Here is a 13,982-nt window from a genome sequence, read left to right as displayed (position 1 = left end):
TCACTTCCTACATAATGTGAAAAAATTTACTACATAATGCATTGAGGTAGTTTATTACAAAATGCGTCAGTTTATTACATAATGCGGCTTTATTACAAGATGACGTGACATTCTTATTACATTTTGAACTTTTATTTCATAATAGGAATTTATTACATAATGTGGCTCAACACACCTGTGCCATAGGAGGAGAAGAACACTCTTTTCCGCCTCTTCCTCCACCTCCACCTCCACCTCTACCGGGTCCAATGCTGCCCTCTATGCGTCCTAAAGAGCGGTGCGTCTGGAAACCCTCCGTGACGCATGTTCGCAGCCAGGGGGCGCACTCCTGTCAATAAACCTCCACCGTCGCCTCTCTCTCTCTCTCTCCTCTCTCTCTCTCTCTCTCTCTCTCTCCTCCCTCCCTCCCTCCCTCCACACCGGGGGGATGCCGGAGTCTAACCGCAGCTCCTCTCATTCATGCTGAGCGCTGCTCTCCGGTGCGCACGGATCTGCAGAGCTGAGCGTTGGAGCCGGTACTGCTTCTATCAGACAAACCCACCGGGAATGGAAATGTCTTCTACTGCAACTCTGACATCTTAGAAAAAAACATGCCTAGCAGAACCAAGGCAAAGGGCGCTTTAATCAGTAAGTACGCCCAAACTTTTTTTTTTTGTCCTTGTTGTCCATCCTTTCCGTGCGTCTTGGAGCTTTTTTTTTTTATTTTTATTTTTTTTATCCATGTGAAATGTTCCTATCCACTATCCTTCCTCTATCCTCCTGTTCCTCCTTCACACACACACACCTCTCTTGTCCGTCTTCTTGGTCTCTAACGGGAGCACAGATGGACCAGTGTCCTACCGGAGACGTCCTTTCAGTTTTTGCGCTCTCAAACACCGCATGGTTCGCTTTTGCGCACACGGAGAGAAGCAGCCAGGCGCACGGGGAGGCTGCGGATGGATGTCTGTGAAATGACTCAAGGTCCAATTCTTTGATGGAATTAGGGGAAGTTAATGAAGGTGAAGGATTGTTTTATTCACTGGTGCCGAAATGCGGATTTTGGATGCACAGTGGTCGGTGTGAGTAGTCCGCTGGTGTATGGGGCTGTTTCTTCTTTTTTTTTTTTTTTATGTTTCTGTGGCACATTTGGATCGCAGTATTCTAATAATGATGTATCACACTGCTACTAACACCTACAGGAACCTTAGAGGAGTTTTTTTTTTTTTTGTTTTAAGGGGATTTGTGGGTTTTATTTGGGAGGTTTGTTTTGTTGTTTTTTTTTTTTTTTTTTTTTGTGCTTCACTTTGACATTAAATGCAGTGTGAATGCTGACAACGGTGCATCTTCACTCAAATCACGATTTTGAACTTGGAAACATCCTTCTCGTTCACAGTGCGCGTCCACGTACATACAGTATTTAGAAGTATTGCGCGCTCGTGCATGCGTGTGTGCGCGCACGTGAAAAAAGTTTGCATGCACTAGTCTGGGATCTGAAATTGAACTGATTGAATTTCATTTAGGTTGTGTGATGTGTGTATGTTAGAGTGTGTATTTTTGCTTGAACACATCAATAGCCAGAATACAAAACCTCCTATCTGAAAAAATCACTTTTTGCAGGAAACAAACAAAAAAAAAGTTTAGTTTTATTAGAGTATGGTCTTTGTTAACCCTTTCATGCACTAAATACACTGGGTTACAAAAAAAAATGTTTTTTGCAAGTTGTCTAGGTTTTTTCAACTGAATTAGGACCATTTTGCAGCGCTAAATCCAAAAATGACATCTGTTTTTCTCAATCAATGCTAATTTGATTTTAAAAAATTGATCTTCTCACAAAATGGATTACATTTTTGTGACTTTATCAGTTGATTTTTTATATATAGTTCTCACCCAAAATAGGTTTTAAGAGAAAAAAAACAATCATTTCACCATTGTACCTGTTAGGTACAATGGTGTATTCACCGCAGATGTAGCAGAATACGTCAGGCTTATTTTTTACAAGATCTTCTAGTCGAAGCTATTTCATTCACCTGTAATATTAAAAAAAACATTAATTATAAATTGGCAAAAGTAAAATCTTCAGAACTCGTTTATTGCAAGAAATATGAAAGAATTTTGTATCATATGATGTGAAAATGCCCATAAATGTAAGCAAAAATGTTAAAAAGCCAATATGTAGCATAGTTGAGAAAGTTGACCTGATTGAGCAAAATTAACGTGATTTTTGGATTCAGCACACCAAAATTATCCTAAATCAGCTCAAAAAACTTAAACAATAAACCTGTTGACCAGTGTTATGAGAACGTTAGTCAAGATTTTTTTCCTTATTCCTCTTTAGGCATTTAAAAAACAACGAGATTATTATTATTATTATTATTATTATTATTATTATTATTATTATTATTAATATTATTTTATTTTTCTATGAAGCTGTTTTTCATGGAGTTGCAAAAATGTGCATTTAATTTTTCAAAGCAACAAAACGTGTATTTACTGATACACTATGTGAAAACTATGAAATAAAAACATTAAATGCTGCTAATTTGATGTTTTCTCACATTTTAACATACTCTACAAACAGAAAGTTATGGATAAATAAAATTTTTGGGGCTGTTTTTTTCAGTTGGACAACACTTTTTACTTTTTTGTGTGTGAATTTAATTGAAACACATTTTTTTTTTTTTTTAATGACCAGACATAATTTTATTTACAAATGGCAAAAATGACCCCAAAAAAAATGACAAAAAAAAGAAATATCCTTAACTTTTTGTTTGTAGTGAACTCCGATACTAGTCTCTTCATGCCCCCCCTTCCCAAAAAAAATAGAACTTTTGTTGTTAAAGTCTAATAATTGAAATCTAAAAAACTGAAACTCATTTTTTTTAATGACCAGACATAATTTTATTTACAAATGGCAAAAATGACCCAAAAAAAATGACAAAAAAAAAAAAAAAAGAAATATCCTTAACTTTTTGTTTGTTGTGAACTCCAATACTAGTCTCTTCATGCCAAAAAAAAAAAAAATAGAACTTTTGTTGTTAATTAAAGTCAAATAATTGAAATGTAAAAAATTGAAACACATTTTTTTTAATGACCAGACATAATTTTATTTACAAATGGCAAAAATGACCCCCAAAAAAAGACAAAAAAAAAAGAAATATCCTTAACTTTTTGTTTGTAGTGAACTCCAATACTAGTCTCTTCATGCCAAAAAAAAAAAAGAGAACTTTTGTTGTTAATTAAATTCTAATAACAATAACAAGGAATTGATTTGACCAGACATAATTTTATTTACAAATGGCAAAAATGACCCCAAAAAAATGACAAAAAAAGAAATATTCTAACTTTGTGTTTGTAGTGAACTCCAATACTAGTCTCTTCATGCCAAAAAAAAAACAACAAAAAAATAGAACTTTTGTTGTTAATTAAAGTCTAATAACAATAACAAGGTATTGATTTACACTCAAACATGTTTGATCAGGTTTATCAAGAAAAGCCAAGTTACTGTAATGTTATCAGTTACGGTGTATTGTGTATTGTGTTAGCTGATATGAAACTAAAATAATAAAATGCATGAATATACAAGAGAACTGCTGTAGAATAGCTGTCCACTGTAGTGACCACTATGCATGAAAGGGTTAAAAAAAATCAAGCATATTCTACTGTTCTCAGACTCTGTTTCTATATTATGTGTTCATAATATCATCCTTGTTCTCACCATTTAATGTGAAAACTCAAAATCTAAAAAATTTGCAGATGAGGTTTTGTTTTTTGGCCATCGACATGTATATCCGTACATCCCACCCACATATTAACACACACACACACACACACACACACACACATATATATACACAGCATCATCATTTTGGAGTGGCATCAACATGCTCTGACAGTTTTGTGTCACCTTATGAATTTTTGACTTGAAATGCGTAGGTGAGGCAGACGGGCTGGTTTTGAGAGGCTACGGGCACCAAGCCACCGGTTTGACTGCCAAGCACACAGAAAAAAAAAAAAAAAAAAACCTTCAGATTGTGTATGAGAGAGAGAGAGTGACTTCTCAACTCCCTCTCATCTCCTTCTCCCTCTTCTGATGTCTCTCGGGGGGTGAACATGTGAGGATGTGTTGCGATGATATGAAAGCTGTAGAGTAGATGCACCCAGACGTATGTTGGAGCAGACCTAGTGTTGTTCTTCATATCTTGGGTTCATATGTATGTTGTGTTGTGAATGTGTGCTGGTTTTCGCTGATAAGCCACAGACCCTGAGCATCACCTCCACTTTGGGCTGAGGCGTGACATCTAAAGTGACTGCGCGCATAGTTACAGCGACATCATGACAGAGGAACGTTTTAGTTCAATATTTTTGAGGCTAAATGAGTCAGAAACGCAGTCGCCGTCGATGACAGCGCCGTTACGTGTGCTTTGAGCTGCCTGCAACCTAATTACCCAGTTTATTCTAGGAGTCTTTTATTATTCATTTGTTCTTAGAGGAGATCATCCGGTCTTCTCGCGCGCTCCGTGAAGCTACCTTTCTATGTTTCGTAGATATTCTGTGGGTTCTGTATCCAGTTTTGAGACGTATTTTAAAGGAAAATCCAGGATGAGCGCTTTGCCTTGTAGCAGTCTCCTACATTTCAGTTTCACACAGTAGCATCATTCCAATCAGTTCAACCCAGAAAGACCCAAACAGCCACCAGCGACTAAAACCATCCACTGATCAAACATTTTTCATTAAGCCTACTTCTGATCCACTAAATCTATTAATACTTGGAAATAATTGGTGTAAAACGCAGTTTGTCGTCTTTTTATGGTCATTAGAAATGATCCGTTTGGACTTTCAGAGGTTCTGTAGTTACCGCGGAAACACTGTCATCTTCTACAAACCGATATTTCGTGCCACAGTACTGTGTCAGTAGCCACTTCGAAATTAAATATCGGAAAATAACTGATTTTCACTGAAAAAATGCAAAATACAGAGGAATACTTCATAATAATTGGTGAAAAATCACTTAAGAAATGTTAAATTTGGACGTTCAGAGGTTCCGTAGTTACCGCAGAAATACTGTCATCTTCTACAAACCAATATTTCGTGCCACAGTACTGTGTCAGTAGCCACTTCGAAATTAAATATCGGAAAATAACTGATTTTCACTGATAAAATGCAAAATACAGAGGAATACTTCATAATAATTGGTGAAAAATCACTTAAGAAATGTTAAATTTGGACGTTCAGAGGTTCCGTAGTTACCGCAGAAATACTGTCATCTTCTACAAACCGATATTTCGTGCCACAGTACTGTGTCAGTAGCCACTTCGAAATTAAATATCGGAAAATAACTGATTTTCACTGATAAAATGCAAAATACAGAGGAATACTTCATAATAATTGGTGAAAAATCACTTAAGAAATGTTAAATTTGGACGTTCAGAGGTTCCGTAGTTACCGCAGAAATACTGTCATCTTCTACAAACCGATATTTCGTGCCACAGTACTGTGTCAGTAGCCACTTCGAAATTAAATATCAGAAAATAACTGATTTTCACTGATAAAATGCAAAATACAGAGGAATACTTCATAATAATTGGTGAAAAATCACTTAAGAAATGTTAAATTTGGACGTTCAGAGGTTCCGTAGTTACCGCAGAAATACTGTCATCTTCTACAACCCGATATTTCGTGCCACAGTACTGTGTCAGTAGCCACTTCGAAATTAAATACTGGAAAATAACTGATTTACACTGGAAAAATGCTAAATACAGAGGAATTCTTCATAATAAATGGAGAAAAGTCCCGTAAGAAATGTTAAATGTAAAGACTCATTTGGACGTTCAGAAGTTCCGTAGTTACCATGGAAATACCGTCATCTTCTACAAACTGATATTTCATGCCACAGTACTGTGTCAGTAGCCGCTTCAAAATAAATAAATATTGGAAATTAACTGATTTACACTGGAAAAATGCAAAATACAGAGGAATTCTTCATAATAAATGGTGAAAAGTCCCATAGGAAATGTTAAATGTAAAGACTCATTTGGACGTTCAGAGTTTCCAGAGTTACTCTGGAAATACCGTCATCTTCTACAAACCGATATTTTGTGCCACAGTACTGTGTCAGTAGCCGCTTCGAAATTAAATACTGGAAAATAACTGAGTTACACTGGCAAAATACAAAATACAGAGGAATTCTTCATAATAAATTGTTAAAAGTCCCGTAAGAAATGTTAAATGTAAAGACTCATTTGGACGTTCAGAAGTTCCGTAGTTACCATGGAAATACCGTCATCTTCTACAAACTGATATTTCGTGTCACAGTACTGTGTCAGTAGCCGCTTCAAAATAAATAAATATTGGAAAATAACTCATTTACACTGGAAAAATGTTAAATACTGAGGAATGCTTCATAATAAATGGTGAAAAATCCCGTAAGAAATGTTAAATGTAGAGACCCATTTGGACGTTCAGAGGCTCCATAGTTAACGCGGAAACACCGTCATCTTCTACAACATTGATTCACCAGTAAAACCCACAGAGTTGGATCAACGACAATGGTTGGACAGACTTGTTTTATATTCATTTATTGATATCTTTACTTGAAAAGGCCACTTTTGTTACATTAACCCTCGACTTTAATCTGAGTTTTTATGAACGTCTACATCAGGGGTGTCAAAGTCATTTTAGTTAAGGGGCCACATTCAGCCTAATATAATATAAAGTGGTCCAGACCAGTAAAAAAATATAAATAATAGGATAAAAACATATAAATAATGTCAACTCCAAAGGTTTTTTTCTCTGTTTTTGAGTGAAAAAAGTCAAATTCTGTCATGAAAATGTTTACATCTACTTACCATACTTGAACATAACACGAACAAATATGAACCTGAAAATTCTTAAGAAATATCAGTGCCATTTGAACAATTTTACACCGTAGTTTATCATTTATCACACATCTATACACACAACAATTAATAATAGGCAGAATATTGTTAAAATTCCACATACTTCTATGAAGAAATTTCAGGTTATTCACATTTTTTGTAAAAGGCTAGTCTGTAAATGTAAACATTTTTGTGTAATTTTACTTTTTTTTTCCACAACAAAGAGAAAAAAAATTGTAGTTTTCATTATTATGTATAGGTTATTATGATATTTTACTGCTCTGACCCACTTGAGATTGAATTGACCTAAAATGATTTGATTGTTAATATTGTCAGTGTAATTTCTGCATTTCACAAATTCATCCCAGGGGCCAGATCGGACCCTTTGGCGGGCCGGATTTGGCCCCCGGGCTGCATGTTTGACACCTGTGGTCTACATGATCAGAGAATTAAATATAAGAAAATACGTGATTTTCACTGAAAAATGCAAAATACAGAGGATAATATTAGAATAAACGGTGATAAATCACTTAAGAAATGTGAAATAGAGAGAAAAATTCATTTGGGAACTGACGCAAAAGTCACATTTGGACTTTATGGGTTAATATTACGGACAGTTTATTGAATTCAGTAGGTAAAGCTGGGCTCCCGTATCCTTCGAGGTATAATTGATTAATTGATGCACAGTTTTATTTCACAGTTGCAGTAGATTGTGTGGTCATGACTCCGTTTACTGTTCGATAAGTAGCTCCTCATGGGGAGAGTTTTATGAGCTACAATATAAGTGAGTGTGGAGTCCGCCGGTAGCTCGCCACTTCACCTTGGTTGAAAGCACCGGTCGCCACAGGGAATATGCGTATATCTGGAAGGGAGGGGGGAGAAACGGGGGAGAAAGGGGGGGATCAGGGTTGTGTGGGTGCTCTCTCAGACCCCGGCTGAGCTGAAAGCTGCAGACAATTGACTATATACACCCCGCGGTCCGTCTGCATCCAGTTGCCTCATACCTCAAGTGACGGTAATAAATAAACCCAAGTGGAAAGGTGGCAATAGAATGACAATAAACATGATTTGTAAAGCACTTTTAACTCCTTACCTCTCAGAAACACCTGGAGGAAGGCTATAATCGTAACATGTCCGCAGGAAGTGATAGAAAATGCCATTTAACGGGAGAGTTTTTTTTTTTTTTATTCCGAGCGCCTTCAGAGTCTACATTTAAATGGTGTATGGGCGTCCCCAGCGGGAGCCGAGGCAGCGACCCAGCAGCCTTAGAGCCACGCTCGCTCCCATTGAGCTGCCGAGGACTAGACTGCCAAGTAAGCTGATATTACATGGCAAGAGACCAATTTTGAGTCCCACACACAACACAAGTCGTTTTAACTGCTTTTGGAAGACGATTTGTCAGATGAGCATGCAGATCAAATAGCGGCGAGATAGACTTCTTCCAATGAAGGTACAACAGATGCGATATGGGAAAAGCATGAACGGCTTATCAGTGAAACAGTCCCACTAGGTTACGTATTAGATTATTACCAGAAGGCTTTTCTGTCCGACTGTTGGTTCTGTTGTTTAACCCTTTCATGCATGAATTAGGAGAACCTTAATCATGATTTTTCTCCTGTTTTTATTCGTCTTTAGGCATGAAAAAAAAAATGCAATTGACAGCTTTTTATGAACCCATTTTTCATGGAGCTGCAAAACTGTCCACTCAAATGGATATTTAATTTTTGAAGCAAAGAAACATGTATTTAATGATATACAGGGTGGGGAAGCAAAATTTACAATATTTTGAGGCAGGGATTGAAAGACAGTGTATGACCAATTAGTTTATTGAAAGTCATGAGAATTTATTTGTCACAAGAAAATTGACATAATAGAAAATGTTTTTATTCTATGTGTCCTCCTTCTTTCTCGATAACTGCCTTCACACGCTTCCTGAAACTTGCGCAAGTGTTCCTCGAATATTCGGGTGACAACTTCTCCCATTCTTCTTTAATAGTATCTTTAAGAAAGTCCACATTGCTGTGTGATGTTCTATTGGAAGCATGTTCTAAAACGCCCCAAATAGCAGAATCCAGAGGGTTTAGATCTGGGCTAGAAGGCGGCCATAAACATGATTCCCAAAAATTGCTAAAGTTGGATTTGTTGCTGTTGTCAACAAATGTTTTGGTGTTCTTGTGTAAGATTTTATCTTCAAACCATATTTTACTGCATTTCTAACGGTCTTGTTGTCTACCTCAAGTTCAATTGCAATTTTTCTCATGGATTTGGTTGGATCCTGTAGGATTTTGGATTTGAGAGCTTTAATAAAAGCTTTGGTACGTTTTTTGTTGCTTCCTCCACTTCCAGACTTTATTGTAATAGTTTTGCTCATAGTCATTCTCTTCTTTCCATTATAAACAGTCTTTATGGACACTCCAACTATTTTTGAAATCTCCTTTGGTGTGACGAGTGCATTCAGCAAATCACACACTCTTTGACGTTTGCTTTCCTGATTACTCATATGGGCAAAAGTTTCTGAAAAGGTATGGATAATAGTGTTAGGTATGATTATGACATCAGTATATGTTTGGTTTCAAAACAATTGACGTAGTGCCTGCTGAGAAAAAACAACTAAATGTTCATTGTAAATTTTGCTTCCCCGCCCTGTATTTACACTAAAATAAAGTATAATTTCACAAGAAATGTGAATAACCTGAAAAAATATGAACAACCTGAAATGTTTTAAGAAAAGTAAGTACTATTTTAACAATATTCTGCCTGATATTAAATGTTTGGTGTATTTGTAGTGATCTGTAAGTTATAATTGAGCATGTGTAAATGAAAAACTGAGGCAGAATATTGTTAAAGTTACACTCATTTTTTTCAGTTTGCTCGTGTTATTCACATTGTTTGAAAGGATAGTTTGTCGATGTAAACATTTTCATCGTTTAATTTGACTTTTTTCACTCTAAAACATAGAGAAAATTTTGGAGTTGACATTATTTATATAGAATTATGTTATTATTTTACTGGTTCGGCCCACTTCAGATCAAATTTAGCTGAATGTGGCCCCTGAAGTAAAGTGAGTTTGACACCCCTGACGTAGTGGAAATGCGGCATTAGACCACAGTACTGACAGGAAAGGTAGAAATGTACAATTATGATGACATTTGTACAATTTTTTCTTGGTTTGTAGAGGGTTTAGTGCTGTGGTAGAGTTATTATGTTTAATTTAAGTTGACTATGATCTCTTTAGTTTTTAGAAAACACCTGAAGGAAATTTTCCATAAGTCTGGTCTTGATGAAGTTTGCACTCAGTCACACTTAGTAATAATAATAGCTATTGCAAAAGCTTATTTCCATGGGGGAAACAGTTTATGGTTGGGCTGATATATCTTTTGTGTTCAGTGTTATGGAGAAATTTCAGTTGTTTTTCTCTTTGCTCATCTGTGGTCGAGCTGTAAGTAAGGAAAACGTACAGATTTGTGAATAACATGAAGGATGTAGGCTGGATTTTAGAAGCTGAGATGATAGTGAGACTTTAAAAGTGAAAAATATTCAGGTTTTTATGTTTTAATTTGTTAATTTCCCTACTAAGCTGTTTACATGGCTGATAAAAAATTAATATTCCATTAACATTCCTGTACAAATCCAGCTATGCACATTCTAATTAATGATGGATTAACATGCAAGGTATTTAGTCAAAACACAGAAAAGTTGCAACTGCTTGTCCCATTTTTCTTAAGCGTTTTTTTTTTTTCAGTCTTTTCTCTCGATGACAGCCTTGTCTGATCACGCAAACACAAACTTTTGTGCTTCATTCTAGGTCCAATCTGTGTGATACCGGCATATATCTGTAAAACCTGCTGATACCCATGGGTTTTTATCCTGTTTAAAAGTAGGTGTGTAAGTCTTTTCAACCACAAATCTGTTCTTTTTTTCTTTTTCTATATTTATCCCAGTCTTCTAAAGTGTTGGCCATTAGGTTTGCGTATAATATGCAAAGCAGGGAATAGGAGTGTGTCACAAAACTGAGGGGGTCCATCTACAGGGTGGGGAAGCAAAATTTACAATATTTTGAGGCAGGGATTGAAAGACAGTGTATGACCAATTAGTTTATTGAAAGTCATGAGAATTTATTTACCACAAGAAAACTGACATAGTAGAAAATGTTTTTATTCTATGTGTCCTCCTTCTTTCTCAATAACTGCCTTCACACGCTTCCTGAAACTTGCGCAAATGTTCCTCAAATATTCGGGTGACAACTTCTCCCATTCTTCTTTAATAGCATCTTCCAGACTTTCTCGTAATAGTTTTGCTCATAGTCATTCTCTTCTTTCCATTATAAACAGTCTTTATGGACACTCCAACTATTTTTGAAATCTCCTTTGGTGTGACGAGTGCATTCAGCAAATCACACACTCTTTGACGTTTGCTTTCCTGATTACTCATATGGGCAAAAGTTTCTGAAAAGGTATGGATAATAGTGTTAGGTATGATTATGACATCAGTATATGTTTGGTTTCAAAACAATTGACGTAGTTCCTGCTGAGAGAAAACAATTAAATGTTCATTGTAAATTTTGCTTCCCCACCCTGTAGAATTATTATTTTTATGCCTAAAGAGGGATGAAAACACTCAGGAAAAAAATCGTGATTAAGGTTCTCATAATTCATGCATGAAAGGGTTCAATTTTGTTCTAAATAGTCTTAAAATGGTCTTTAAAAGTCTTAAATTGAACTTGTCGAAACCTGTAGGAGCCCTGTTTTTAGCAAAGGAACAGTGACAAATCCTGCCATATGAACTAAGTCTTCCTGAACTCCAAGCATCGAGCGTTGACCGTCGATAGTGACCCTCTTTCCTTTTTCGGATGAACCACCATGTTTACAACTGCCAACCTCTATCTTAACCGAACAGAATAGGAGAGGAAGAGATGCAAAACTGAGATGGGAGTTAAAAAAAAAAAAAAAAAAAAAAAAAAAAACGCGCAAAGAGAGTGAGATGAAGCGACGGAGCTTTTAAGTTCCCTGCGTGTATTTGATGCAGCCTCCGCAGTGAAAGGCCAAGACAGATCAAACGGGGCAGGCAGATTGAAATAGCTTCTGTTGTAAGGGAAGAGATGCTTCTGCGCTTGCACAGATGTGACAGGTAACCACAAGACAGAGGTTGGAAGGCTCTTTTATTCGCTTCCTGTTCGCAAACATTCGCTTCCCTACGTTTAAAATAGAACTTGTGAGCAGGGATGAAAATCTCAGTTTAATGCTGTATCTTTTTCTCTCTTACTCTCCTTTGAAACTTGCCTTACAGTGTTGTTCAGATGTTTTAACCCTTTCATGCATAGTGGTCACTACAGTAGACAGCTATTCTACAGCTGTTCACTTTTATATTCATGGATTTTATTGTTTTAGTTCCATATCAACCAACACAATGGACGCCTATGCATCATCCCATACATTGCACTTCATACCATTACTGTAACTTTGCTGTTCTGGATAAATCTGATCTGCACTAACATGTTTGAGTGTAAATCAATTGCTTGTTATTGTTAATAGATTGTAATTAACCATTTTTCTTAAACAAAAAGGTTGTTTTTTTTTGCACGTTATCTCCATAAAGTGAGTAATAAAAGGTTGAAAACCACTGATCTAAATGATCCGGTGATGTTTATGGTGTGTTGTTTCTGAAGACCTGCACAAGGTTGTTAATAATCGTTAGCTGCTAGCTTAACCAGGATGCTGATGAAATGCGATGAATGTGAAGTTGGGAAAATGTTGCTGTTCCTATTTACAAGTGTGTGCTTGTTGAACAGTTGGTGTGATAAATGACTTACTGTCTTTCACTTGTTGTGGTTTTCTATCTCTGTTGGACTGACGATTAACCGTACCTGCGTTTGACTTTCTAGAAATAGAAACAAAAGAACTGCTGCTCACACTGAAAGTTGAAGAGAAACTTGTGAACTGTACCGCAGTGAAGAAGGGGTGGGGGGGGTTAGAATTTCTAAAACTTAAAAAAAAAAAAAAAAAAATTGTTTCATTTTTATTATCCCTTAGGGGTCCACGGTCACGGTCCCATGACTCAATCACATGACATTTTCAACATGCCATAGCGTCTATAGCAAGGTTATTATTGTTAACGAAAACTAACGAAATGACGGAAACTAGAATTGTAAAAACATTTCCGTTAACTGAAATAAATAAAAAACTATAATTAAAAGAAAAAAAAAAGATAACTAACTGAAACTGTGTTGTGTGTTTACAAAACTAACTAAAACGTATAAAAATTCTGGATAAAATTCCCTCCGTTTTCGTCTTTGTCAATGTCGGATTGATATAAAATCGACTTATTTCCCTCAAGCAATTTTAGCTGCTGGCACCATGTGATATTTAACAGTCCATCACTTCTTGTCACTTGTGGTTTCCAGTCGTCTTCTGGTCTCCACTCTACCTGGAAACATGGAGACTAAAGTTGGGAGAAAGCAGCAGAGTCCTGTCTGGGATTGATTTGAATACGACGGTGAAGAAGAGAAAAGATATAAAAAAAACTAAAACTAAACTAAAACTAAGCATTTAGAAAATAACGAAAACTAATAAAAACTAGCAAAACTGCTCTAAAAACGAATTAAAATTAACTGAATTAGAGAAAAAATAAGCCAAAAGTATATAAAACTAAACTCTAATGAAAAATCCAAAACTATTAGAACCTTGGTCTATAGTGGGTCACTGAGACTACTTTTGCATTCGAAAGTGCGGACTTGAAACACTGTGAGGGTCAGAAAACCGGAGAAAACGCCAATGTAAAGATATGCTTTTTTGTCAAATATGCGAATACGGTTTTAATTTGTTACAATTTTGATTTTATATTCCTAATATTTGGAACCAATATTCACTTTTAAAGTCTTTGAAAAGGTTTGTTAAGCATCTTTGTGGTATTTATGCAAGAAATTCTATACATTTTTCAAATCGGATTTTATATTTTTTGAGTGTTTTTTGGCCTTCTGTGTTGATACAGTTAGTTGAAGTGAAAAAATTATAGACAGATGAGATAGATGAAGTTGTGCTGAAAAAAAAAAGATACCAAACATGAGTATAGTAAATATTTCTTTGTATAGTATATAAAGGCAAAATCAAAAGTATTCAAAAATAGCCAAAA

The 13,982-nt window shown here is 35.9% G+C and overlaps 1 protein-coding gene across 1 annotated transcript in view; it reads left to right on the top strand.

Annotated features, from left to right (window-relative positions):
* The first annotated feature begins 473 nt into the window (after nt 1–473).
* The window catches only part of LOC115422428 (plexin-A1-like), an 837,453-nt gene continuing 823,944 nt past the window's right edge, over nt 474–13,982 (top strand). Inside the window, 1 exon segment of the mRNA XM_030138774.1 lies at nt 474–627. The gene's annotated coding sequence lies outside the window, so the exon portion shown is untranslated.

Source organism: Sphaeramia orbicularis, chromosome 7 (genome assembly GCF_902148855.1).
Source record: "Sphaeramia orbicularis chromosome 7, fSphaOr1.1, whole genome shotgun sequence".
NCBI lineage: Eukaryota > Metazoa > Chordata > Actinopteri > Kurtiformes > Apogonidae > Sphaeramia > Sphaeramia orbicularis.
The sequence above is the reverse complement of the archived record's forward strand: the minus strand, read 5'-3'. Positions and strand labels throughout refer to the sequence as shown.